General features: G+C 41.8%; 1 protein-coding gene across 21 annotated transcripts in view; it reads left to right on the top strand.

Moving 5' to 3' along the window:
- MYT1L (myelin transcription factor 1 like) overlaps positions 1-23,678 on the top strand; it is a 453,342-nt gene that overhangs the window by 59,723 nt on the left and 369,941 nt on the right. Inside the window, exon 3 of one of the 21 annotated variants that reach the window (XM_077309919.1) lies at positions 2,056-2,101. The exons of the other annotated variants lie outside the window; for them this stretch is intronic. The gene's annotated coding sequence lies outside the window, so the exon portion shown is untranslated. The remainder of the gene's footprint in view (positions 1-2,055; positions 2,102-23,678) is intronic. 21 annotated transcript variants of the gene reach the window in all.

Here is a 23,678-nt window from a genome sequence, read left to right as displayed (position 1 = left end):
TCATCCCAGATTTCACTAACTTAAATTGTGTAATTGAAATATATTTTTATGTATTAGATTTTTTTAGCCACTACTCACATAAATGGTCTCATGGTGACTTACGGCATTAAAACTATATAAATAAATTAAAATATAGGTAAGAACAACATAAAAACAGATATATGAACATTAAGACATTATTTTAAAATATTTGGCCAGGACTATACCATTAGTAAAAACCACCAAAACCACCCAAAATCTGGTTATTGTGAAACAAAGGGGTCTCAGAAACAGACATAATCTGTGGTGTCAGATCATTAACCTGAAATATAGTTTGTTCCATAGTGTGCATAATGAAAGTCTACTTTTGAAATGTAGCCTGTTGCGTTAATCTTTTATACTGGAATGAGAACCAGATTTGGGGGGGGGGGGGGGCTGCAGTGTTCTTCCCCAAATGTACATTATGACAGTTCACACCAGTCTAATATATCTGTGAATGAGCCATGCCAAGAAAGGATGTGGTGTTCCCAAACCAGGAGTTATCAGCTCTATATTTGTTTTCAGTGGATTCTGTGCAGAAAACAAATGGACATATGTTGCATTTCCTAAGAGCTTGTTTTGCATTCTGTCTTGAATATACGATGCACAAGCATCCTTTGGTAGTACAAACAATGGTAATTTTATCTCTTATTTGAGATTTGATCTCTGTGAGATAAGTATAACCTGCAGCACAAAACCTAATTAGAGATATCAGGTGAATTTTTAATGTTTCTTAACAAATTCTGTGTTTGGGCATTGCATTTTTTTGGGGGGGGGCACTCCTCCCTCATACTCCTAGGAAGGGCAGCCATGAAAGAGCTAGAAAAGATCCTTAAGTATAAGGACATGTTTCTGACAGGCAAGATAAAGATAAACGAATGCTATATATTCCCCTTTGCTAAGATGGATAATGAAGAAGAAAGCTGATTCCTTTGAAATGTGGTGTTGGAGGAGAGTTCTGTAGAGGGACATCGTGGAGGGGTCCTATCCAGCCATTGCTGAGGGAGCTGCATTGGCTGCTGGTTGTGGCCCAGATCCGGTTCAAGGTTCTGCTAAGATCCTTAACAGTTTGGGACCCACATATATGAGGCACTGTTTGTCACCCTATGGCCCCCACAGGGCCTTGCACTCTATGGGTTCCAACTTTTTGGTCATTCCCAGCCCCAGGGAAGCTTGTTTGGCCTTGACCAGGGCCATGGCCTTTTTGGTCCTGGCCCGTACCTGGTGGAATGAACTCCTGGAAGAGCTGTGGGCTCTACAGGAGCTGTTGGATTTCCATAGGGCCTGTAAGACGGAGCTCTTCTGCCGGGTCTATGCTTGAGGTCAGTCCAGGAAGATCTGGTGCCCACCCCCCTTAGAACTTGACATCTGTTAGGGCAGGGGTATTCAACCTGTGGTCTCCAGATGTTTATGGACTACAATTCCCATGAGCCCCTGCTGGCAGGTGCTCATTAGAATTGTAGTCCATGAACATCTGGAGGACCAACGGTTGACTACCCCTGTGTTAGGGTATGTGTGGAAAGATTTACTGAAATAGCCCCCTGCTGCCCCCAGTAGCAGATGTATTGGTATGGGGAGCAAACTATTTTTTCGCCATGTGCTATTTCTGTAACATTTTATTGGGGTTTTAATGGATTTTTATTGTTGTTACCCCCCATGAGCTGGGTTATCAGGAGTGGCGGGATATGAATATGAAATAAATAAATAACTATAATACCATGGACTGCCAAAAAGTGTGTTCTAGATCAAATCAAACCTAGGCTCTTTCTAGAAGCTAAAATGACTCAGCCGGGACTCTCATAGTTTGATTGCATTATGAGAAGACCAGAGTCACTGGAAAAGACAAGCATGCTGGGAAAAATTGAAAGCTGTAGGAAGAGAGGAAGATCCAACAGGATATATATTGACTCAATAAATGAAATGATGACCCTCGGTTTGCAAGACCTGAGCAAGACTGGAAATTATTCCTATTTTAGGCCTACTGTTTCCCCAGGATACAATAATCAGTTCACACCTGATTCTTGGTTTCTTCTCTAGATCAGAGGTGTCAAACGAAGACTGGATCTGACATAAATGTTACTTGGTCAGTAATTAAACACATTATTTTGTGCCAGAAAATGTAATCCCGGTTACCAGAGATGTAAACTCTATAAATGGCATGGGAAAATGCAATTATCAATACTATTTTTACTTAAAATAGAAACCAAAGCAATGGATTCCTGGAAGTGAAAGCAATTGATTTACTTGGAAATCCACAAAAGCCCCAATGTATTTAATCACATGAAAGATTAGTTCCCCCCTCCCAAGGGATAGCATACCTATCCCCTATTCATTTCCTTTCATTTCTTGACAGCTTTGACTACACACACCTCACCATGTGTGTGTGTGCACCTGATCCCCTCCTGAGCTTCCTGTTTTCCCGTTGCACCAGTTGCTTGCAGACTGAATAAGTGTTCTGTGCAGGCTGGTTCTGATCCCTGGGCTGCATGTTTGACAGCCCTGCTCTAGACCAGCCATTGACCAGTTCAAGTGACTAAGTCACGCCAGTCACTTTGCCTCCTTTTGCATCTATAACTTTCTGCCTGGCAGTTAGAATCAAATTTAGTCACTCCAAACCAATCCCAGATTATGAGCATATTGGCTGCTAACCTTTTGATTCTGTTTTCTACCTGCTTTATTTCTGGGTACTTCCACATTTACATTTCTACCAAAATTCTGGCTCTTGGTATATATATACAGTGTTCTGTCATTTAATTGTACTGGTATACATGTGTTTGTGCTCTTAAGATATAGGGGGAAGCTCTGAACACTGGAGGTTGCACTTGAGTAGGACATTTGGGTAACAGTTCATCCATCCTCTAGATTTTCCAGGAACAGCTGTTTCATTATGGGAAAACATACAACAAACACCAGTGGGCTATGGCCTTGCTCAGTTTGCTGAAACATGGATTCCTGCAGGATCAGCACCTTGACAGGCTCTGTTAGGCTGTCTGGCTTAAATTCTGGGTCCTGGGGAAGAAGAAGAGTTGGTTCTTAAATACCACTTTTCTCTACCCAAAGGGGCTCAAAGCGGCTTACAGTCACCTTCCCTTTCCTCTCCCCACAACAGACACCCTGTGAGGTGGGTGAGGCTGAGAGAGCCCTGATATTCCTGCTCGGTCAGAACAGTTGTATAAGTGCCGTGGCAAGCCCAAGGTCACCCAGCTGGTTGCATGTGGGGGAGTGCAGAATCGAACCCGGCTCGCCAGATTAGAAGTCTGCACTGCTAACCACTACACCAAACTGTCTCTCCAAACTGGAACAGCTTCCTGCAGTGGAATTTAAACCACATTGCAGGAGAAGCCATGTTTTTTTAAATCTTTCTTTTCTTCTCAAGTGTATTGGAACTAAAATCTTAGATTTTGAAAAAATCCCAGATCTAAATTCCATACTGGATTTTTTTTTTTTGGGGGGGGGGGGGATACTGAGAATTTTGAAGGTCCAATAGACCTGAACTGAAAGAACACTTTTTTTTGGCACTCACCTTTCAAGAATTACTGCCTTAAGCCTATACACATTAACAAATGAAGACAAATGTGAATAAATTAAATGGGACTAACTTCTTTGCAATAAGCTTTACTGGTCAGTGGTTGGCAGTGCAATCCCTTAGCGAGTTATTCCCATTTACATCTATTGATTTTAATGGGTTTAGCTCTAGAGACACTCCCTGTAGGATTATATTGCAAACCTGTGAAATAAAGGTGAGCATGTCATATAAATAAATTCTGCTTTATGACATTATTGCTGCATTTTGATATCTGATAATTTTTTAAATGTTTTATGAAGGAAAGCCAGACTTCTTCAGACTTGTTATACTGTTCATAGCTAGCTGAATTAAATTCCAGCTATTGACCTTTTACTGACATTAAAGGTTTCAGCATTCACTCACTCACTGATGCACACCACCCATGCTGATTTGCCAAGGCATCTCAGTCATGCTGAAAATAGATTATAGAAAATAGATCGTGGTGGAGAAAGAGCAGAAAGGGAAACACCTTCACTCATTTTCTGCATGCCGCCTTATTTATTCCCATGCGTGGCATCATTATAGGTTTGAACGCTTAAATTTTTTGGAATAACAGAAAGGCGAAAAGTATAAATTCTTGATTTCATCATTCAGAGTTTCACCTGGCTGCATTGATCTGATTTAGTGGGAGCTCTCTCCCCCCCATCTATCTATCTATCTATCTATCTATCTATCTATCTATCTATCTATCTATCTATCTATCTATCTATCTATCTATCTATCTATCTATCTATCTATCTATCTATCTATCTATCTATCTATCTATCTATCTATCTATCTATCTATCTATCTATCTATCTATCTATCTATCTATCTATCTATCTATCTATCGATCGATCGATCGATCGATCGATCGATCGATCGATCGATCGATCGATCGATCGATCGCTCTATCGCTCTATCGCTCTATCGCTCTATCGCTCTATCGCTCTATCGCTCTATCGCTCTATCGCTCTATCGCTCTATCGCTCTATCGCTCTATCGCTCTATCGCTCTATCGCTCTATCGCTCTATCGCTCTATCTATCTATCTATCGCTCTGGGCAGTTTACAGAAAACATTTTGGAACATTTACATGGAACAGTATCAGTATCAATATAACAATTTAACAATATAACAACAATAACACACCAACTAGAACTAGAACAGTATTTCAACAACAGTAACTTTGACACAACCTTGGTAGGTTCAGCCTCTCAGTCAAGGGGGGGGGGACCTGTAGATGTATCTCTCAAGCCCTATATCTACAGTTCTGAGAAATGATGCTTCCCACTGATAGTGGTGGTGCAAAACACACTTCATCTTCATGTGTATCTTGTTACAGCAACCAAGTGAACTGGCTGAAGAATGAGCTCTTTTCTCTGGTTGCCTTATTCTGTGTGGCTAGTAATGTCTGGATTACGTTCATGATAGTAGGTAGATCAGTGAGGAAACTACAGAGTGCAAAATTGTATTGCAGCAGTTGGCTGGGTTATGCTGCTTGTTTTGGGTTCTTTACGACTCCAGTGAGTGGATAGCTACATTGCAGATCCTACCAGATTGTGCAGAGAGAGTATCAAAAAGATGATGAACAAGGATCTCTGCCTATGGCTCCTGGGTAATGTTTGACATAGAGAAAATATTTCCCACTTTCAGAATGAAATAAAAGCTGTCCCCATTGTTGAGAGGCATAGACAATGGAAACAAAATTGAATTGACGTGTGCAGCAAGCCCAATACAATTGCTACTTCAGGAAAAACCACTTGGTGGATGAGCCTTTTGGCAGCTTGCATAAGCGGATGGGTTTCTTTGAGCCAAGCTTCAATTACAAGTGGAAAAATTATTTCCCAGAATACACCTGAATATAAATATAATATACATCCACGCAAATGAGAGTGCTGTTTTTTAATGCATGTAAGTTCATTGTATGTGCAGGCTTTTAGTTAGAATCCTGTGTTCTCTTGTTGCTGTGGAGACAAAGTGGTAGAATCAATCATTTCTGCCTCTTTGCTGAATTCAGTGAGAGTTTCTTAACTCTCACTATCTCTTTTGACTTGCAGACGGGCATTTTTGGGCTGAAAGGAGGTGTTCGTACTCATATTTTTTGGCAAAAGAGGCCACAGCTTTATTAACTTTAACATTTCAACAATATGTTGGCCAGCAAAGGAAGAGGGAGCCTGTACCCTGATCCTTTGACCTATAATACCCCAGCTCCCTCACAGCGCCCTGGAGAACCCGTCCCAGTATCCTACCGGGTCCACAGGTTTCCTTGCTGTGGGGGTTTCTAGTAAGAAGATGCCTGGAGTGCTTCAGGGGGTGTAGACCTCCCTTGGCCCACCCCAGGTAAACCCACCTTATCGAACCCCTTGAACCATGCAGGTGGGTTGGCTCTGCACAGGTTGTCGCCTCTTTCCCGAGGCTACATAATTTTCTGGGAATCCGTTGCCATTTTTTGAGTCCCTGTCCCCTTTACAGGCTCCATCCCCTTGCTATGCCTGCCAGCTGTGACGAAGAAATACTTTACACATAACATACCAAACCAGCCACACAACTCTTGTAAAACCATGAAAACACAGTGGGGAACCCTTCACTCTGCTGCTGCGGGAGACAAGGCCAGGCTTGGAGCACGTGGCGCCTTATAAAAAGTGCTGCAGGCCCGTGCCTTCCCCGTGATGTGGCTCAACTATGGGCAACTGGATTCCTGGGGGAGAATCCATATCCCTATACTTCCCTGGGTGCTCCTTCAAGGACCCTGCAACTTCTTCGTCTTCCACCAGCCACCTCGCTTCTGCTCTCCTGCTGTGGAGCCAAGCTGGCAGGCCCAAAGTGAATGCTGATTTTATGAACTTAGGCAGATTGTGAGTGAGTGGGCAGGAAGGGATGTGCCACTGTTTGTCTCTTGTGGGCCTTCCTTGCATATCCAGGATATTGCTGATAGCAACTGTGGGATGGTAGGTCAATTTCCTCCAGGCCAATTTGAATTCTCAAGATTTTTGCTGGGGAGGAATCCCTTGGGTATGAAATTAGGGTTATTGTGGATAGGCAAGCAGTTGTGAGTTCCTGCAATGTGCAGGGGGTTGGACTAGATGACCCTGGAGTTCCGTTCAAATTTGATTCTTCAATTTGTCATTCAGTAATGAATGTAGCTGATCCGTTCTGTTGTCTGAGTGGTTGTCTTGAGTTGTCCAAGTAGCCTTGCTAGACATCATCCTTGTTCTGTGAGTTGCATTATTGCAGCTACTCTGATATCACGGTACACAATAGCCTTACATAAGGCAGCTTGGTGCTTATAACAGTGATAATTGTGTAGTATACAGTGATCATTAGTTATCTGTCAGATTCCTTTTCAAACTTCCTATATTATTCTAACACCCTATATTATTCAGCAAGCAATCTTAGTAAGTATAAGAAATACTGTGGTCACAATAACAATATAATTTTATAATTTTGTGTTCATTATTTCTGCAGTACAGCGCTGTCTAATCCTAATTAAAACAAACTAATTATATCAAAAGTTGATAGCGTTTTTGAACACTCCTCCAGAGTGCACAACATGCTGCCCTTGGGTTATCAGAAACCTCCTTCAAATTAGGGCTCTAAAAATCTTAGAGTTTACCTGTGGTACAGATGTCTCTTCTCTTTAGTCTTGAACTTAATGAGTCTCTCTGGACTATGACTCCTCATCATTTATACTTCCTATTGGAAGATAGATCTCCCAAAACAACATCTGTGTCAGTCCCTTATCCAATACATTTCTCCAGGGGCTATTTCCTAATGAAAAGAGGAAAGTTTAAGTGGTGCCCTTGAAAAAATGGACCTTTAGTTTCCAGTTAAATTTCAGAACCTTCATTTTCTTCTTGTCTTTTGCATCTGTTTATTTTACTACAATATCTGTCAAATTAACAGACTGAAATGAATTTGGTTATTCAGCAGTATATCAATCAATATCTATGTTTTCACTGCTAGAAACAGTTACGAGTTTTTCTTACAACTGGAATACTTTCAGTTGAAAAGGAGAAGTAATACAGGGGAAGGTCTTTTTCCTACAGCATCCTGGGAAGAGTGCCATCATCATTATATAACACTTCATATTGAAGTAACCAGTTCCGTCCACTGAAATATGATTTGCTTAATAGGTACACTCACAAACCATTTGAAGTTTATTTTGTGGAGCCCAAATGCTGTGTTCAAAGTATCCTGTATTTATCTTCATCCCCCTTCCTTCCCATGAAATAGACTATACTATGGTTCAGCACCAGAACCTAGAAGTAGTATTCAAAACGTAGAGTTATATGGTTCCAGAAAATTTTTAAGATTTTAGTCTGTAGGTAGGATGTGCCTGTACAACAGGAATGGGCTGTGAGAACCCAAATTCAAAGGAACAGAGGGTATGACCAGGAGTTGTGTGAATCTCAGATGTTCCTCTTAATTAATCCCTAGACTCTCATTAGAATCTGTTCACCTTTTGAACTGTTCCCCCTTGAATGCCTAATCCCAGGATGTGAGCCCTAACCCTTCTGCCAGCCTGGCCCAAGTGAGGATAAGGCCTTGTGGATTTCGTAACTCTGCAGTGCAAGGCATATATATGAAAACCTAGAGAAATTATTGAGATAAAGTAAAGTGTTGCATTAAATTATTCAAAACCATAACTGTCACACTGTTTTTTTCATCAAACACATTTTGTTGTGAACGTTATTATTCCATTTATTAGTAAAGGTATGTGATAGAGTGGGAAGAGAACTGGCATGGGTGGTTTTGTATCCTATTGTTAATATCTTTTGCATAGGATCCTCCACCCTGATGCCATGTTTGAATACTCGACCATGTTTCCAGTCCCAGCTGTTTTGTAGTGGTTCTTACCCGCCTGCCTCAAAATTCCAAAGGTCCCTGCAGACTCAGAAAGGTTGGTAACCTCTGCTCTAAACTAATAAGGGATGCTCCCATGCAGTTCAAAGTACTGTTTGTAGAGTTCTTCGTAGAATTCATGCCTTGAGAGGTATGCCATCTTCATTCTCAGTCCCTTCTCCATAAAATCTTTCAGTGTGGAGAGAAATAGAAAAGGGGGGCAAGTACTGGTGCATGGGCTACCCAGTTGTGACTTCCCTGATGGAGTTGTATACTCCCCTAGTCAAATACAGGGGCTGTACTGATAATTGTGTAGCTCCATAGAACAAGGTGCTTCAAATAAAGGAAGCCCACATATCACTTGCTGGATCAGGAATCTTAAGTGCTTTCCACACAGGGACAATTTCCACACAGGGACAATCATGTGTAATTTCCCCATTGCTTCTGCATCTGCCACTATAGGGCAGCAAGCAGTGGAGCTTCCATGTGGCAAACTTCCCTGCAATTTCCCTGATGTGATCCTCCAGCAGCAGCCATTACCTTCCCTCCAATGCTTTTTCATTTTTGAATGGCAATTTAATATGTAAAAGCTTCTTTTAAATATTCTGATGAGGGAATTTTCCTGTTGATATGCTCCTGTTGATGCTCAAGTTGACCGCTTGGAATGAGGAAATAACCCAGGTAGTTGACATGATTGCCTTCTCACAAGTGTTCAAGTCCAGGTAGCCCCTTGGTTTATCTATTTATTATATTTATATACTGCCCTCCCCAGGGGCTCAGGGCGGTTACTGAGGGTGATGAAAAGACAAGGCTTTTAGTTAGAGTGACAGTGGTTAGAGTGATAGTGAAGAAAGGCTTTGGACAAATCTGATATGACACTGGCAAAAACTCATTTTGAAATATACTCTGCGGTTGTGATGGCAGCAGAGGAATTATCTGCTTCCACCACCACCACCATGTCTGCACAGTGTAGTCCAGCAGAGCTGTTCCAGGTGGTCAGAGGCTGTGGATTGTTCAGTGGCTCATTGTGACCATTTTGCTCACCAGTTTGCAGATAAATCTCTCATATTTATTCTGACTTGGACTTTACAGGGTCGGATGGTGCCAGGGTGCTGACCTGACCAGTTATATGGGACAGTTCTTAGTGTATTCAGGTTGAAGATGTGAGCATCATCTGCTAGTCTGACACTTGACCTTCCAGGCCACTTAAATCTGCTAGAGGGGGACTCACTGACTGGGCCCAAAAGAGAGAGAGGGTGGTCACCTCAGCCACAAAATATGCTGTGGTGTGTCCACTTCTAAATAAGCCTACCTTGGACCCAGGAAAACCTCAATAACTATCAACCAGTCTGATACATTCCATTCTTGAGCAAGGTGAATGGATGGGGCCTGGAATCAAACTTCCTGGATGAGACAAATGTCCAGTTTTAGGCCTGGTTATGGGATTGAAACAGCCCTACTCACCCATTTGGATGACCTGCCGTGGAATATGGAGTGGGATTGGGAGGTATAATGTTGTAGTCGTTCCATTCTACCTGATTGGGTTGGTTTCAGGACATGGATTGTTGACCAGCAGCTTGGCCTTTGGCTTTTGTGGTCCCATGATCTAATTTGTCCCCCTAAACCAGTGTAGTATACTGGTTAAGAGCGGGAATTTCAAATCTGGTGAGCCAGGTTTGATTTCCCGCTATTCCACATGCAGCCAGCTGGGTGACCTTGGCTCATCACAGCCTGTTAGTGCTAAGCAGTCCTGTCAGAGCTCTCTCTGAGCCTCGCCTACCTCACAGAGTGTCTGTTGTGGGGAGAGGAAGTAATTGTAAGCCGCTTTGAGACTCCTTCGGGTAGAAAAAAGCAGCATATAAAAACCAACTTGAAGCCACTTTGAGTCTTCTACTTCTTCTCCCAGATATCAGACAAACAGGAGCCAGCCTGACTGAGCTTTGGTGGGACAGCAGCTCAGCATTGATGAACTGGATTTCAACTGTCTCACTACACTGCAATTTGAACCAAATTTATTGATTCTAAAACAATACTGTCCAACTTGGAAGCAGTGTTCAATGAAGTCAGGGAGTTTATTCAGTAAATGGGTGTGAGATTGAGGCTTTATGGAACAATCTACCAAGCTCAGTTCTCAGGTATCCATATTCTGATTAGAGTGTATTATTCAAAAGCTATGTTTAGTGAATTGTTCCTTTATTGAATTCAGAGTTCATGTAAATATTAGAATTGGAACATTCATGAATAGAAATATGTCTTTAAACTTCACCCAAAGATGCCTTAGTGATAGGGTAATTTGCAACAAAGTAATTCAAGGATTTAAGCTTCCAATAATGAACAGTTTGTAATGAAGGTACAAAGTACTCTTTTTAATGTGAGCATAAATACACACAAATAACATACTGTGCAGTATATGAATGCATAGTATATTTTTCTTTAGCCATAGAAAATATAACATGGCATGAAAAAAATGTGCAGGAACCATAGTATTTTAATAATCACTGTACATAAACAATGATATTTTAGTTTACAGGACACACCTGCAAATCTTCCGGCCCTGACATCTTATTTCCATGAGTCCCTCAGTTCATCTATGCCATCAAGAAGGTGGGATAGGGGACTGGCAGCACTTGGGGCTGGCCCACACTGATGCCCACACAAGGGTGGTAGGGGCCGAGCAATGGGATGAGGGACTGGGCATAGGTGCCCAGCCATCCAGAGGGAAGGCCAGGGGGGTCTTAATTTTCATGACATCTGTTGTTTATATGGGACAGTTGTGCTGTCCCATATAAGTCTGTGTATACAGTTAGGCTTGTCACAAAGGTATCAAGCTTAAATGCTCTTCCTTCTAGCACATTCCATAGTGTTATCAGCACTCCCCATCCTCCTGCCTAAACCTACTTGTGTCTGGGAGGTCCTTATCTGCCATTGTGGAGGTAGGTTGTGCTGCATTTTCCTTCCTCTCCTCAGAGGTAAAACTGGCCTCTGAGGAAAATTTTTCTCTTCAAGTAGAGATTTTTTTCATGAGAACAGTTTGCTGATCCCCATCCCCAATCAGTTCATATTTGTTATTTTTCTCATTAGTGAGATTATTAAAAATAGTACACTCAGTATTTGTAATGATGTTATCCATTCAGTTGTGTCCGACCCTTGGCAATTCTATAGGAAAGTCTTCGCCAAACGCCCCTGTCTCTGACTGCTTCTTTTAGTTGGCTCACGGTCATCCCTGTATCAGCTTTGATCGTGTTGAGCCAGCGGATCCTTTGGCAACCATATTTCCTTTTGCTGCTGACCATGCCGAGCATTAATGGTTTTTCTAGTGAGTTTGATCACATGATGTGTCCAAAGTAAGTGAGCTTTAGCCGTAATAACTTCCCTTCTAATGACATAGTTGGTTTGCTCCTCTCTAAAACGATCTTGTTGGCTGTCCATGGTATCTGCAGCATTTGTCTCCAACTCTATAATTCAAAAGCATCTATTCTCCTCCTGTCTTCCTTCTTCTGGGTCCAGCTTTCACATCCATAGGTTGTTATGGGGAAGACAACGGCGTTGACTAGCCAGCACTTTGTATTAATGCTGACTTTTTTACTCTTCCATATTCAGTTCAGGCCTTGCAATCCAGTCCAGTGTTATTTGCCGTTTGATTTCACGGCTGCATCCACCACTTTGATTGATTATAGAGCCAAGAAAGATGAAATCATCAATACATTCAATGTTCTCGTTGTCAATCATGACTTTGGTGCTACTGCCAGTAGTTGTCATGATCTTGGTCTTTTAGATATTTAGTCCCATCTTTTCACTTTCTTCTTTTAGTCTCTTTATCAGGGTCTTCAAATCACACTCTGATTCAGCAAGGTGTGTTGTATCATCTGCACAACGGAGATTATTGAGGTTACGACCTCCAATTTTAACTCTGATTGCAGATTTTCCAGATTAACCTTCCACCTAATTAAAGGTTAAAGAGAAAGGGTGATAAGATACACCCTTGTCTCACTCCTTGGCTGACCTTGATCCAATCAGTGTCTCCATATATTGTTCATACTGTGGCCTCCTGGTTGGTGTACAATGAACTGCTGAGATGGGTTAAGTGGGATGACACTCCCAATTCATGTAAGGCTTCCCATAGCCTTAAAAAAATGTCCTCTTCAAAAAATGTATTGAGTGTTGTACCAAGAAGGCACAATCGGACAAAGATTCCCTGTGCCTGTTACATATATATGAATCCCACAGTGTCAGTGGTTATGAAGCTCAGTGGCATACCTACCCAATTTTGTGCCTGGGTCAAGTGGGTGGGGAGAGCTTGGTGACATGGGGTGGGGCCTCCCTAGGGAAATTGTTGTTGTTAGGTGCGAAATTGTGTCCGACCCATCTCGACCAGATGGACAATGATCCTCCAGTCCTTCCTGTCCTCTACCATTCTCCGGAGTCCATTTAAGTTTGCACCGACTGCTTCAGTGACTCCATCCAGCCACCTCATTCTCTGTCGTCCCCTTCTTCTTTTGCCTTCAATTGCTCCCAGCATTAGGCTCTTCTCCAGGGAGTCCTTCCTTCTCATGAGGTAGCCAAAGTATTTGAGTTTCATCTTCAAGATCCTTTACCTGCCAGTGAAATTTGTAATGTTTTTGCAAAGACCATGATCTTGGTTTTATCAAAATTTATTCTTAGCTGATTTTTGCTACTGTATAGAGGATGATTTCATCCACTGCCAGCCACCGTAGCACAGGGAGGAGCCAGGCCTTCTAGGCCCGGTTCTTCCTTTGTGCACAGGGCTGCCCCAGCCTAGCCTCCAATGGCAGCTTTCAAAAGAATTGAATAATAAAAAAGATTCATTTAGGAAATGGATGGAGGACCTTATTACCAAGGAGGAATATAAACAACCAATTTTACCATCTAATAGGCCCTCATAAGCATCCTATAAGATGTTCTTGAAGCTTCATTGCAAGTCTTCCTCCAAACTCGCTCTAGTATTTTAGCTCTCTTTTCCCTTTCCTTAGCTCTTTTGTGTACCAGGGGGCCCATTTAAGGTGGGGGCAGACAGCATGTTGGGAAATGATTTTATTAAAGGCAGCCAGCATTCGGCTTTTCCAATCACTCACCAGATCCTCCCATTTAGCTAAAAAATCTTCTCATAGACTGAAACTGGAGTTAGAAATGTTTTTTTGTTCTAATAGGTGAGTGTTTTCCAGGTATTTGATATATAAGTGAATGAGGTAAGGATGACTGATATTCTATCACACCACCCAGGAAAAGGATCATATAAATCAGTGATCCCCAACCTTTTTATCACCGGGGACCACTCAACGCCGGGGACCACTCAATGCCTTTTACTGAGGCCCGTGGGGGGGGGTAGTTTACTCCTCTACTCTCAACCACTGCCCTAACGCTCTCTGATTGCTATGGTAATGTTTAAACATCCCTTCCAAATAAGATACAGACACGCCACAACAATGAAGTGTGTTGTAAAGGGCTGGTGGGGGGGGAGAAGGCGTCCTTCGGGGCTCACTTCCAATTAGTTGAAGGACCACATGTGGTCCGCGGCCCACAGGTTGGGGATCGCTAATATAAAAAATAAAAAAACAAATTCTTGACAGAATGGATGCTTGATTGACTTCATCAGTATATTACCAAAAATGCAGCTCACAGATATTGATACAGTTCTTAGGTGGAAGGTTGTGTGCAGTTTTCCTTTAGTATTGCTGAAGAAATAGATATGCAGTATTAGTGCTCTGGAACACTCAGGGCCATGTCTAATTCATCTGGAAATTGACTGTTCCCATGACTGAATGCGGAATGTCCACAAGGCTTTTTGGAGCCAGGAGTCATGGAAATAATTTATTGATGGTAGTTAAGAGTGAAATAAAATATGAGCCGGCATTGTAAATTCAGATTGTGTTTTGACTGCCACACTTTCTTAGAAAATATTTTGTTTTCTCTAGCATAGATGGTTTACAAAGCCTGAGACCAACTTTTGGGGGGAAAATTATGTCATCGTGTAATGTTGATGCTGAAAGCCAAGGTGCAGAGCACCCTTTGCCTAAAAGATTTGCTGTGGCTCAACACTGATTATCTGTGAGGTTCACTATAACACTTTTCCATTTGGCCTGTTTTAGTTTGTGTTGCAATGATCTTAACAGTGTTTTAATGATAGCCAAACCAATGCTTTCAGTAAGTCTGCCAGGCAGTTGCTGGCAACTGGCAAGATCTAGGTGTGAAGAATGACATAAATGGCATTGTGTAATACCACACATTTATTTCTGGTTGAAAACTATCACATTGCACAGACCTCTAAATACATGTATGCTAGATGTGAAGTACATATAAAGAATTGGTTAGTGGTGCATTTTTTGTACCATGATTGATTGATTGATTCATTCATTCAGTTAACCACCCCTCTAAGTATCCAGGCTCAGAATGCTGTATAACGTACACTTCTTCAATTGGTAATAGATAAATACATAAATAAATAATAAAATCTTTACAATATCAAATTATAAAACTGTAATAATAAACTGTATCCCGATGCTCCATTTCAGTGTATCTAATTCTGGGTGGTATAGGATACTTGGGGTGTGTGTGTCTGTAATGTAGTAGGGAGCAAAAAATAGATTGTGTGCTATGGTTACTACCCAGTTCAGTATTTGAAGTGCAGAGAGATCATTGGGTACCCACCCACAAACTTATTGGATCCACTTAAGAAGTCTCCAGGAGGAATGATTTTCGCCTTCTCTCTACACCACCTAAAAGTTACCTCCCTAGACATTTTTGTCATATCTCTGCATTGATTTGGTCTTCACCTCTGCAATGTCCTGGTTACTCTGTCCAAACTGCAAGACGTCCAGCTGCATCTGAATCTGTTATAAGTGGTGTTTAACTGCTTCAGAACTCCTTTGCTATGTAGAGCAATATCATGAGCCAAAAGAATTCTGATTGTCTGCAAAGGAAGCAACAGCTGACAGAGGCAGATTAGAGAATATGATGGATTCCTTGGCTGGAGATCCTGTAAAGGCTTCAAGAGGCACCACAGATCCCCAAGCAAAAGTTCTCTATAGCTGGCCCACATAAAACCAAGTCCAACCCAAATATCTTATGAAAATAAAATCACCTGTCCTGAACTATCCATCTTCATGGGTTACCAGGTGCCTGGAATTCCTCCCCCCCCCCACACTATAATTCCTACCTCTCATGCAGCTTTGGCCGTTATGGAGGAGGGACATTCTGGCACACCTAAAGATGTGAAGGTTCAGAATAGGAAATGAAGGCAGTGAATAAACTCCTGACTATTCCCTTTTGGATAAAAGAAGAGGCAGGAGAACAAGATGAGGCCCTGTGAGGGTTGTGTTTCAGTGTGGAAAGGAGACAAACTAATACACAGATTTTGCTATCAAAGGGAATAGTCAGCTAAGCTTTACTGCCATCATGTGCCATCCACTTGTATCTCAGTTGATATCTTTTCTCTGGAAAGTCTTTATTGGGTAAGCCCAGCATTAAGAGATGCTGCTATTTCCTTTGTGAATTCTGCCTCTCACAAGTGTGATGTGAAACAAGGAGAAGGGATTCATATTTCTTTCATAAATACTGCTTATGAGGACATAAATATAATCAGGAGTAAGTGGTGAGTGGTGCTAGTTTAAGCAGAGGAGGCATCAGATACCAAGATCTGTTCTGATTGTTGTGCATAATCTCTTAGGAATCTGGCACATAACAGCAAAATTATATGAACAATTTCACAGTACCTTACAGGGACAAAGCTGGGGCGTGGCTTATGAGGATGGTGGGAGAAGCTAAAATTAGCTGAATGGGACTTGCAGATTTCATTGAAGGCTCCCTGCATCCTTTCCTCCATAATTCAAGCACTGCTTCACTTCTTTGATGGAGTGACATTTGGACAGTATCCAAATCATTCATTTTTCCATGCTGTTTTTCTATTCCTTACTTTGCTGGAGTGTGATTGGCAGAGATTATAAAAACTGACCTTGTCTTCCTTTTTAATCACTTCTCAGCCTCTGTGATATCTATTATTTTGTTGTATGTCATCTGTTTTAAAGAAAAAAGTCACAAGGATTTCATGCTTAAAATGCTGCTTGTTCTTTTTTTCAAACTATTGGACTGTGCGTTTGGATGGCTGTAATGAAGTTTTGAATATGTAGAAATCTGAAGCATAATAATTAAGTTGGTATCCACGTAGCAAATATGAGTGGGTATAACTCAGTGTTGGAATTTGAACTCCAGAAGAAGATAGGCCTCCTGCAGATTTCTTGCATAAAGAAGAATAGTATAGTGTGCTGCAAATACAGAACAAGAACTATGCTCACACCAAAGCCAGCGGCACTTTTAAGGCCAACCGAGTTTATTTAAGCTTTCCTCTGGACTCAATCTTTGTTCTACTGTTTCAGATCAACATAACTACTCAGCTGAATCTATTGCCGGAACAATAATTCTGTAGTCTATTTAATGGGGCTTGTTTGGTATATAGATACATTTTTGATAACTATAAAAAAACAAAACTGAATATTCCAAACATATTGTTTTTTTGCTGCCTTACTCTACTAAAATACTAAGAGCCTGACACCAAAGGTTGAAGGACACCCCAAAATGATGATAATGAGGGAGGCTCAGCCCCTCCTGAATTCTATTTCGTTCTATACATGCTTCTCTGCTTATCTCAAAGGGAACTTCAGCATTCTCAACAGCAAAAAGCTAGTTTGCATATGGCTACTTCTAACATGATGAATATAACATGTAGCCAAAGCTCTTCTGATCTACATAAACAGATAAGTCTTAATCCAAACAAGTGATGTTTTGAATTATCTGGGATAAGCATCTTAACAAAGGTTGACCATGCAAACATTAATTAAATGGAAGAAGCTACTTGTTCCATCTTGTTACTAATATAGATACTTAGTGATGCATATAATTTGTTAATGTGATAGTTAAAATTTGTCTTGATTACCCTCAGGTATGGCATGGCTATTTGTATGTGTCAGTTCATCATTGATCTGCGCAGTCTCACATAGGGACATGAACAAGCCTGCCATTGGATCGGTCTTTAAAGCAAAAAGTCTCCAGGGGGCACAGTGATAGAGAGCCATAAGCCAGGGACCATGTGCTCCTGTGCTGCTGTGCCACTTTAACCTCAATTCTTTTGCTGCTGAAGGAGATGGTTATGGTTTTGGAGTCTTCAGCTGAAGTCGAGAGGATTTAATACAGATTTGATGAAGCTGTGTTGGTTTCTGAGTCCCTTGTCAAGAAGTGCTCCTGATATGGAACAAAGATGACTCTACCTGATGAACACAGCTTTTGTTCTGTTTGGGCAAAGGGCATAGTGTCTAGACATGTAAGGCCTGCCAGCAGCAGGGAGATAGGGTCTCAAAACTTGAGACAACATTGTGAGAGAAAGTCCTTAAAGCCTCAGAGCCTTCATCCAGGTAGGCCCTGGAGAAAACTTCCAATTCGCCACTTTCAGGACTGATGTGTTCATGTCCTGGATCCTATTTCAGTCAATTGTTGAGTCATTGTACTCTCACCCTGGAGATCTGTCAAGAACTAGGATTTCTGGTAAATTGACATTACTTCTAGGTCAGAACAGCTTTATCAGTGCCGTGGTGAGCCCAAGGTCATCCAGCTGGCTGCATGTGGGGGAGTGCAGAATTGAACCTGGCATGCCAGATTAGAAGTCCACACTCCTAACCACTACATCAAGCTGGCTCTAAGAGAGGTAGGAGAACATCATCTCACACTCTGTCCCAATGGATTTTCAGGATCATTAAGGAGTGTTGTGATAGGGCCATATTGTCATGCCCATTAAACATTCATGTCCATTCCACTAGCGTAATGGCTTCTTCTGCAGCTTTCCTGGATTGTGTGCCTTTGACGAAGATCTGCAAACCCGTCACCTGGTCATTGGCGGACATGTTTGTACATCATCATGCTTTGTATCTGCTTTGGACATTAGGCTCAAGTGGGCAAGGCCATTCTTCAGTTGCTGTTCAAGTGAGGAGAGAACACCCTGTCTCCTGGTGAGTAGCTTGCAAGAATCCCCATGTGGGACTTTACAGAAGATCAATGGTGAATACTAAGATGCACTTATCTGTATCTGCTGCTCATTGAGTATCTTCTGTGCAGGAAAACCTGCTCTGCTTCACCAGGTACTGAGGATAAGGGGATGCGTCTGCTCAGGAGCATGTGGTTCCTGGGTGTGAACAAGCTTCTGGCTCCAGCATGCAAAGCCCTCTGGAGGCTGTTAGCTGTAAAGACCTGTCCTGTGTCAGGCCTGCTCATTCACAGTCTTTGTATACCTGAACAGGAGATATTTGAACAATAGTTACAGACAAGTTCAACTTTGTTATATTGTATGTCTCTGGTAAGAAATTGGTTTCTGATAACAAGTCTCACCTTCTTACTTAGGAAAGATTCTACAGATAAGAAGTAGAGTGGCTGGAGAGAAAGCAATCTTTATAGTTTGAGAATCATGTTTTGCAGGACGCCTTAAGTCTTTGTGATAAGAATGGGTAGGTTTATACTAAAGGCACATTTACACATGTTGAATAATGCACTTTCACCCAACCTTTAATGCAGTTTAGCGATTGTCTGCAAACGGATTTTGCAGTTTCACATTACTGTATTTGTGAACGTTGCAGTGTTGTGCAAGAAATATGTCTGTGTATTTATATATCTGGCAAAAAATTCTGCAATATTTGTTTTTGTGTTTAAGGTTATGATTATGGGGTAACGGTTTGGCTGGGAGCCTTGCTTCGAAGTGCGGTTGGGAAGAGCCATTTTAAGATGTTTTAACCAAACACTTCTCCATATACTGTGATCAGAAGTGTTGGAGTATTTAAGATCTACAGTGTGCATGACTGAGCAGAACAGAGGTCAGCTAGAGCAGCGGTCCCCAACCCCCGGTCTGGAGACCAGTACCAGTCTGTGGATCAGTCGGTACCGGCCCACGGATCCTCCTCGTTCTCCTCCCCAGCTGCTGCCTCAGGGGCTGCCCTGCCACTCTGCCGCCGGATAACCTTTGGTGCTCTCCAGCTGCCGCCATGGCTAGGGCTTCCCCTCGGCGTGGCACTGTGAAGCTGCTGCTGGCAGGAATTTAGGGGTACCGGCGGGAAAGCAAGTGGAGCAGAGGCTCAGTCAGGGACAGCAACGTCCCTCAGCAAAAGACTACCCCCCCCCCAGGCATCAGTAAAATTGTCAAGTGTTGACCGGTCCCCGATGATAAAAAGGTTGGGGACCACTGTAGGTCCCTGTCCCCAGAGAAATATCCCTGGCTTGGACCTGGGCCAGGGCCTTTTCAATCGTGGTCCCAACGTGGTGGAACATGCTCCCAGGAGAGCTTGAGGGTCCTAATGGAACTATCAAAGTTCCTGTAAAATGGAGCTCATCTGCCAGGTCTTCGGTTGAGGCTGGGTTTAAGATCAGTGGGCCCCTCTTAGGCTACTCTTTACCACTTAGCAAAACCTCTTGGTGGATGACTATGAAAGGTTAGAAGGATTTAGCTATCTTGGTGTGCTAGAATTTAGCTTGGTTTTAGGAGGGTAGAATTATAATGGGTTTATTTTATGTAACCGGTTTTGAGTATTTGGATTAAGGCGATCTATAAATCTAATAAATGCTGCTGCTGCTGCTGCTGCTGCTGCTGCTTCTTCTTCTTCTTCTTCTTCTTCTTCTTCTTCTTCTTCTTCTTCTTCTTCTTCTTCTTCTTCTTCTTCTTCTATTATTATTATTATTATTATTATTATTATTATTATTATTATTATTATTATTATTATTATTATTATTATTATTATTATACTTCTTACCCGCCCTCCCAATAAGGCTCCCAACAAGAACATGTTTGATATAGGGCCCTAATGATGTAGGGCCATGAAAAGATAACTTCATAACTAGAATATACCTGAACATGGGAACTAAAAAATGAATTCTATTTATTTTAAAGTAATATTTAAGTATTTACCATACTCATATTTAAAAATGTCTTTATGATGAGACATTTTAGAAGTATCCATCTAGGTTTCCTGCAATGATATATTTCACAGTGAACCAACTGGAGGGAAAACTAAAATAAAAACATGAAAGGCAAGTGTTTCATAAATTAGTTTAGAAAACCCCAAATTCCACTAAAATTTGGTGCTACCATTCATATATATTATCAATTTAATCAGTGCTACCATTCATATATATTATCAATTTAATCTGTGCTACCATTCATATCTTTTATCATTTTAATCAGTTTCTTATTTTCCCAGTGATGACCATATGTAGCCCTACCAGGGACAACACTGTTTTCTAAACCGTTTTCAATTAACTTATATGCTAACAAAATTGCATGATCATTTAGACATGATCCACACATGACGAGCATGATCTGTCATTCTGGGAACAAATGCGGAAACTTGCATGGGATTCAGCAGTCAATCTATTCTATTTTTAGGGAGGTCCATATTGTACCATTTAAACTGAATCACAAAATAGGGTTGTCATATCAGTCAGCTGACTGGTGAAATTTTGTTAATGGACTCCTTTTTGGTTTACTGTGTTCCAATATTGTCAAATATTCCATGAAGCCATGAATATCTTGTTTTTCTGCCAATATCTTACCAATGTATTGACCAACCCTTTTTTACTAGCCAAATGTTCAGGATTTTTGTGAATAGCATATATACATCTGGATCAGAGTCCCTTGCAGGTACAGTAAGGAATGCAAATACGCCTCTATCATTCAACAACAACAACAAGCCTTTAATAGCATATAAAAGTACAATATAAGAAGGGAAAGTGCAAAAGGATCCACTGCTAGAGAAAACAAAGGCAAGGATCATGCTTTAGAGCAGGGGTCCCCAACCCCCGGTCCACGGCCCGGTACCAGGCCGCAAAGGCCATCGTACCGGGCTGCCAGCAGCCGCGCCTGCCTCCCCCCCTGCAGCGAGAGGGGGGAAAAGAGGCCAGCACGGCGGCCGGCGCGGGAGCGACGCTAACGCGCACGCGCGGAACTGCCGCGCATGCGCGTTTGTGCCCCTGGTGGCCAAAACGCGCACGCGCAGCAACTCTGCGCATGCGTGTTAGCGCCACCTGGTGGCCAAAATGCGCATGCGCGGCAGTACCACGCATGCACGTTTTTGAGCAACTGCGGCAGCCGGGCCACTGGCTCTCCCCCACCCCCGGAGGTGGTCCCCGACCAGATGAAAGTTGGGGACCGCTGCTTTAGAGTAAGACATAATATATTCATGATTTCTCATGGCAAGATATAAGTCATTCAAATAGAGCACTCAGTTGGGTTAACTGTCGAATTACATAAACAGGGCCATTACTAGCCAACTTTAATCCTTATAATTCAGTGGAGCTGCTATCTGTGGTAAAGAGATACAAAAGATTATACAGGTAGGAAAGAGTTAATGGTTGAAAAAGAGGCCATCTTCTTCAGTACTATAAGATAGCCATTTTGGTGTAGTGGTTAAGAGTGGCAGCTTCTAACTTGGAGAGTCATTTTGACCCCTCACTTCTCCACATGCAGCTAGCTGGGTGACCTTGGGCTACTTAAACCTGTTCTTACAGAGCAGTTCTGTCAGAGCTCACAAGGTGTCTGTTATGAGGAGAGGAAGGGAAAATTATTGTAGGCCGCTTTGAGACTCCTGTGGGGAGTGAAAAGCAGGGTAGAAAAACCAACTCTTCTTCTTCTTAGTGGTGTCTGGGAAAAATAATCTGTAGTGTTGTTAAAACATAGTTGTTGCAGCTAGGTTATATAGACCCAAGCTGTGTTATTATTATATTAATTAGATATAAAAATAAAAAATAATCCTGTTTTGTTCCTTCACAAGTGGATAGGATCAGTAACCTTGAGGGTCCTCCTAAGTTTCCATTATAACCAGTAGCATTGAGGCAAAGTGAGATTGTTGTATTAATTCAGTGTTTGGATAAATGTAGTTGTGAACATGCTGTTTCATATTATATGGCAAGTTCAGGAAATGAACAGAACAAACCTCAGCTCCACCTGAGTAAAGACAACACTGAGCACTGCAGACCATGATCTCTTAGCACTTCCCACATGAGAGTAATTCACAGAAATCTCAAAGCTAACAAACTTTTTCTCTTGATGTTCTGAGATAACGTGGGTCACAAATATAGAGCATTAATCACTTGAAGGATGGTTTTAAGAGACAAGCTGAAGCACACAGCGTGGGCTTGCCAGTCTGCAGAGTGATGCAAATAAAACTGAGATGATATAAAAGACACACTTAAATGGCTGCTCTAAGTGCTTAACATTTTTCTCATCTATTTTCAGCTTGAGGTATCTATCCATTATCATTAATATTCAGGATGTTTACCACACAATAGAGATCCATAAGACTCATACCTTTACATCAACTTATCCAAAAAACAAGAAGAGGTAAATAACTTCTAGTGGACCATACTGGGCTATGGATTAACCAGTTAGGCTGTGAAACCATAAGCTACGCACTTCTTGTTGGCAGAGTTTAAGTACGCATAGAATGCAGAGCACCAGATTGCTTAAAACAATAGGGTAGTTTTATTTGCAAGCGAAACAACTAGGTATAGAAAGAGAAGAGACGAGACCTAACTATCTTGCTAGCTGCATTCATTCTTCTATTCAACAATTGTTCTGGAGGCAAGCAAGGAGGAGGCCCTTGTTAGCAGGCCAAGAGGCCCTCGTTAGCAGGCCCTGCTTAGCAGGCCAAGAGGCCCTCATTTGCAAGTTCTCCACCACGACCCTTTGCCCAGGGCCCTCTCCCCTTACTCCGCTGCACTGCACCAGTGGTGGTCCCGTGTGGCCACTGCTGTGCAGAATGGGCCTTAGAGAGACTTTGTGTATGGGTAATTGTTCTCTTCATGTTGTATGGAGTTCTGATTTTTAAAAAAAATTATTACTCATGCTTTCTACCAAGGTGGAAGCAGACAACATGTATCCTCTAATACAATTAATCAAGTTTAAAACATGTTACATTTATAAAATCTAAAGTCCAGAAGTCTAGAGCCAGGACCCTAGGAACCTGGGTTGAATTAGATGTTAGTTGTGTGATGTAGCAGCTTGTTCTGGAAATCATGAAACAAATTGTGCTGGACTTTGTTGTTTATAAACTGATGGGTCATCTTTGGGTCATTCTGAGAAAAGTTGAAGAGAAACAACTTCTGAAGAAAAAATGTTAAGCATGCCAAGTACTTACCATGAACTTAAGTTTCAGATACTAGCAAGATCCATTTAGTTTACTGAGAGCAATAGAAGAGCTAGTGTGCTAGTGCAGTAGTCCTGTTTTGAA

This window comes from Paroedura picta, chromosome 1, assembly GCF_049243985.1.
Source record: "Paroedura picta isolate Pp20150507F chromosome 1, Ppicta_v3.0, whole genome shotgun sequence".
NCBI classification, from domain to species: domain Eukaryota; kingdom Metazoa; phylum Chordata; class Lepidosauria; order Squamata; family Gekkonidae; genus Paroedura; species Paroedura picta.
The sequence above is the reverse complement of the archived record's forward strand: the minus strand, read 5'-3'. Positions and strand labels throughout refer to the sequence as shown.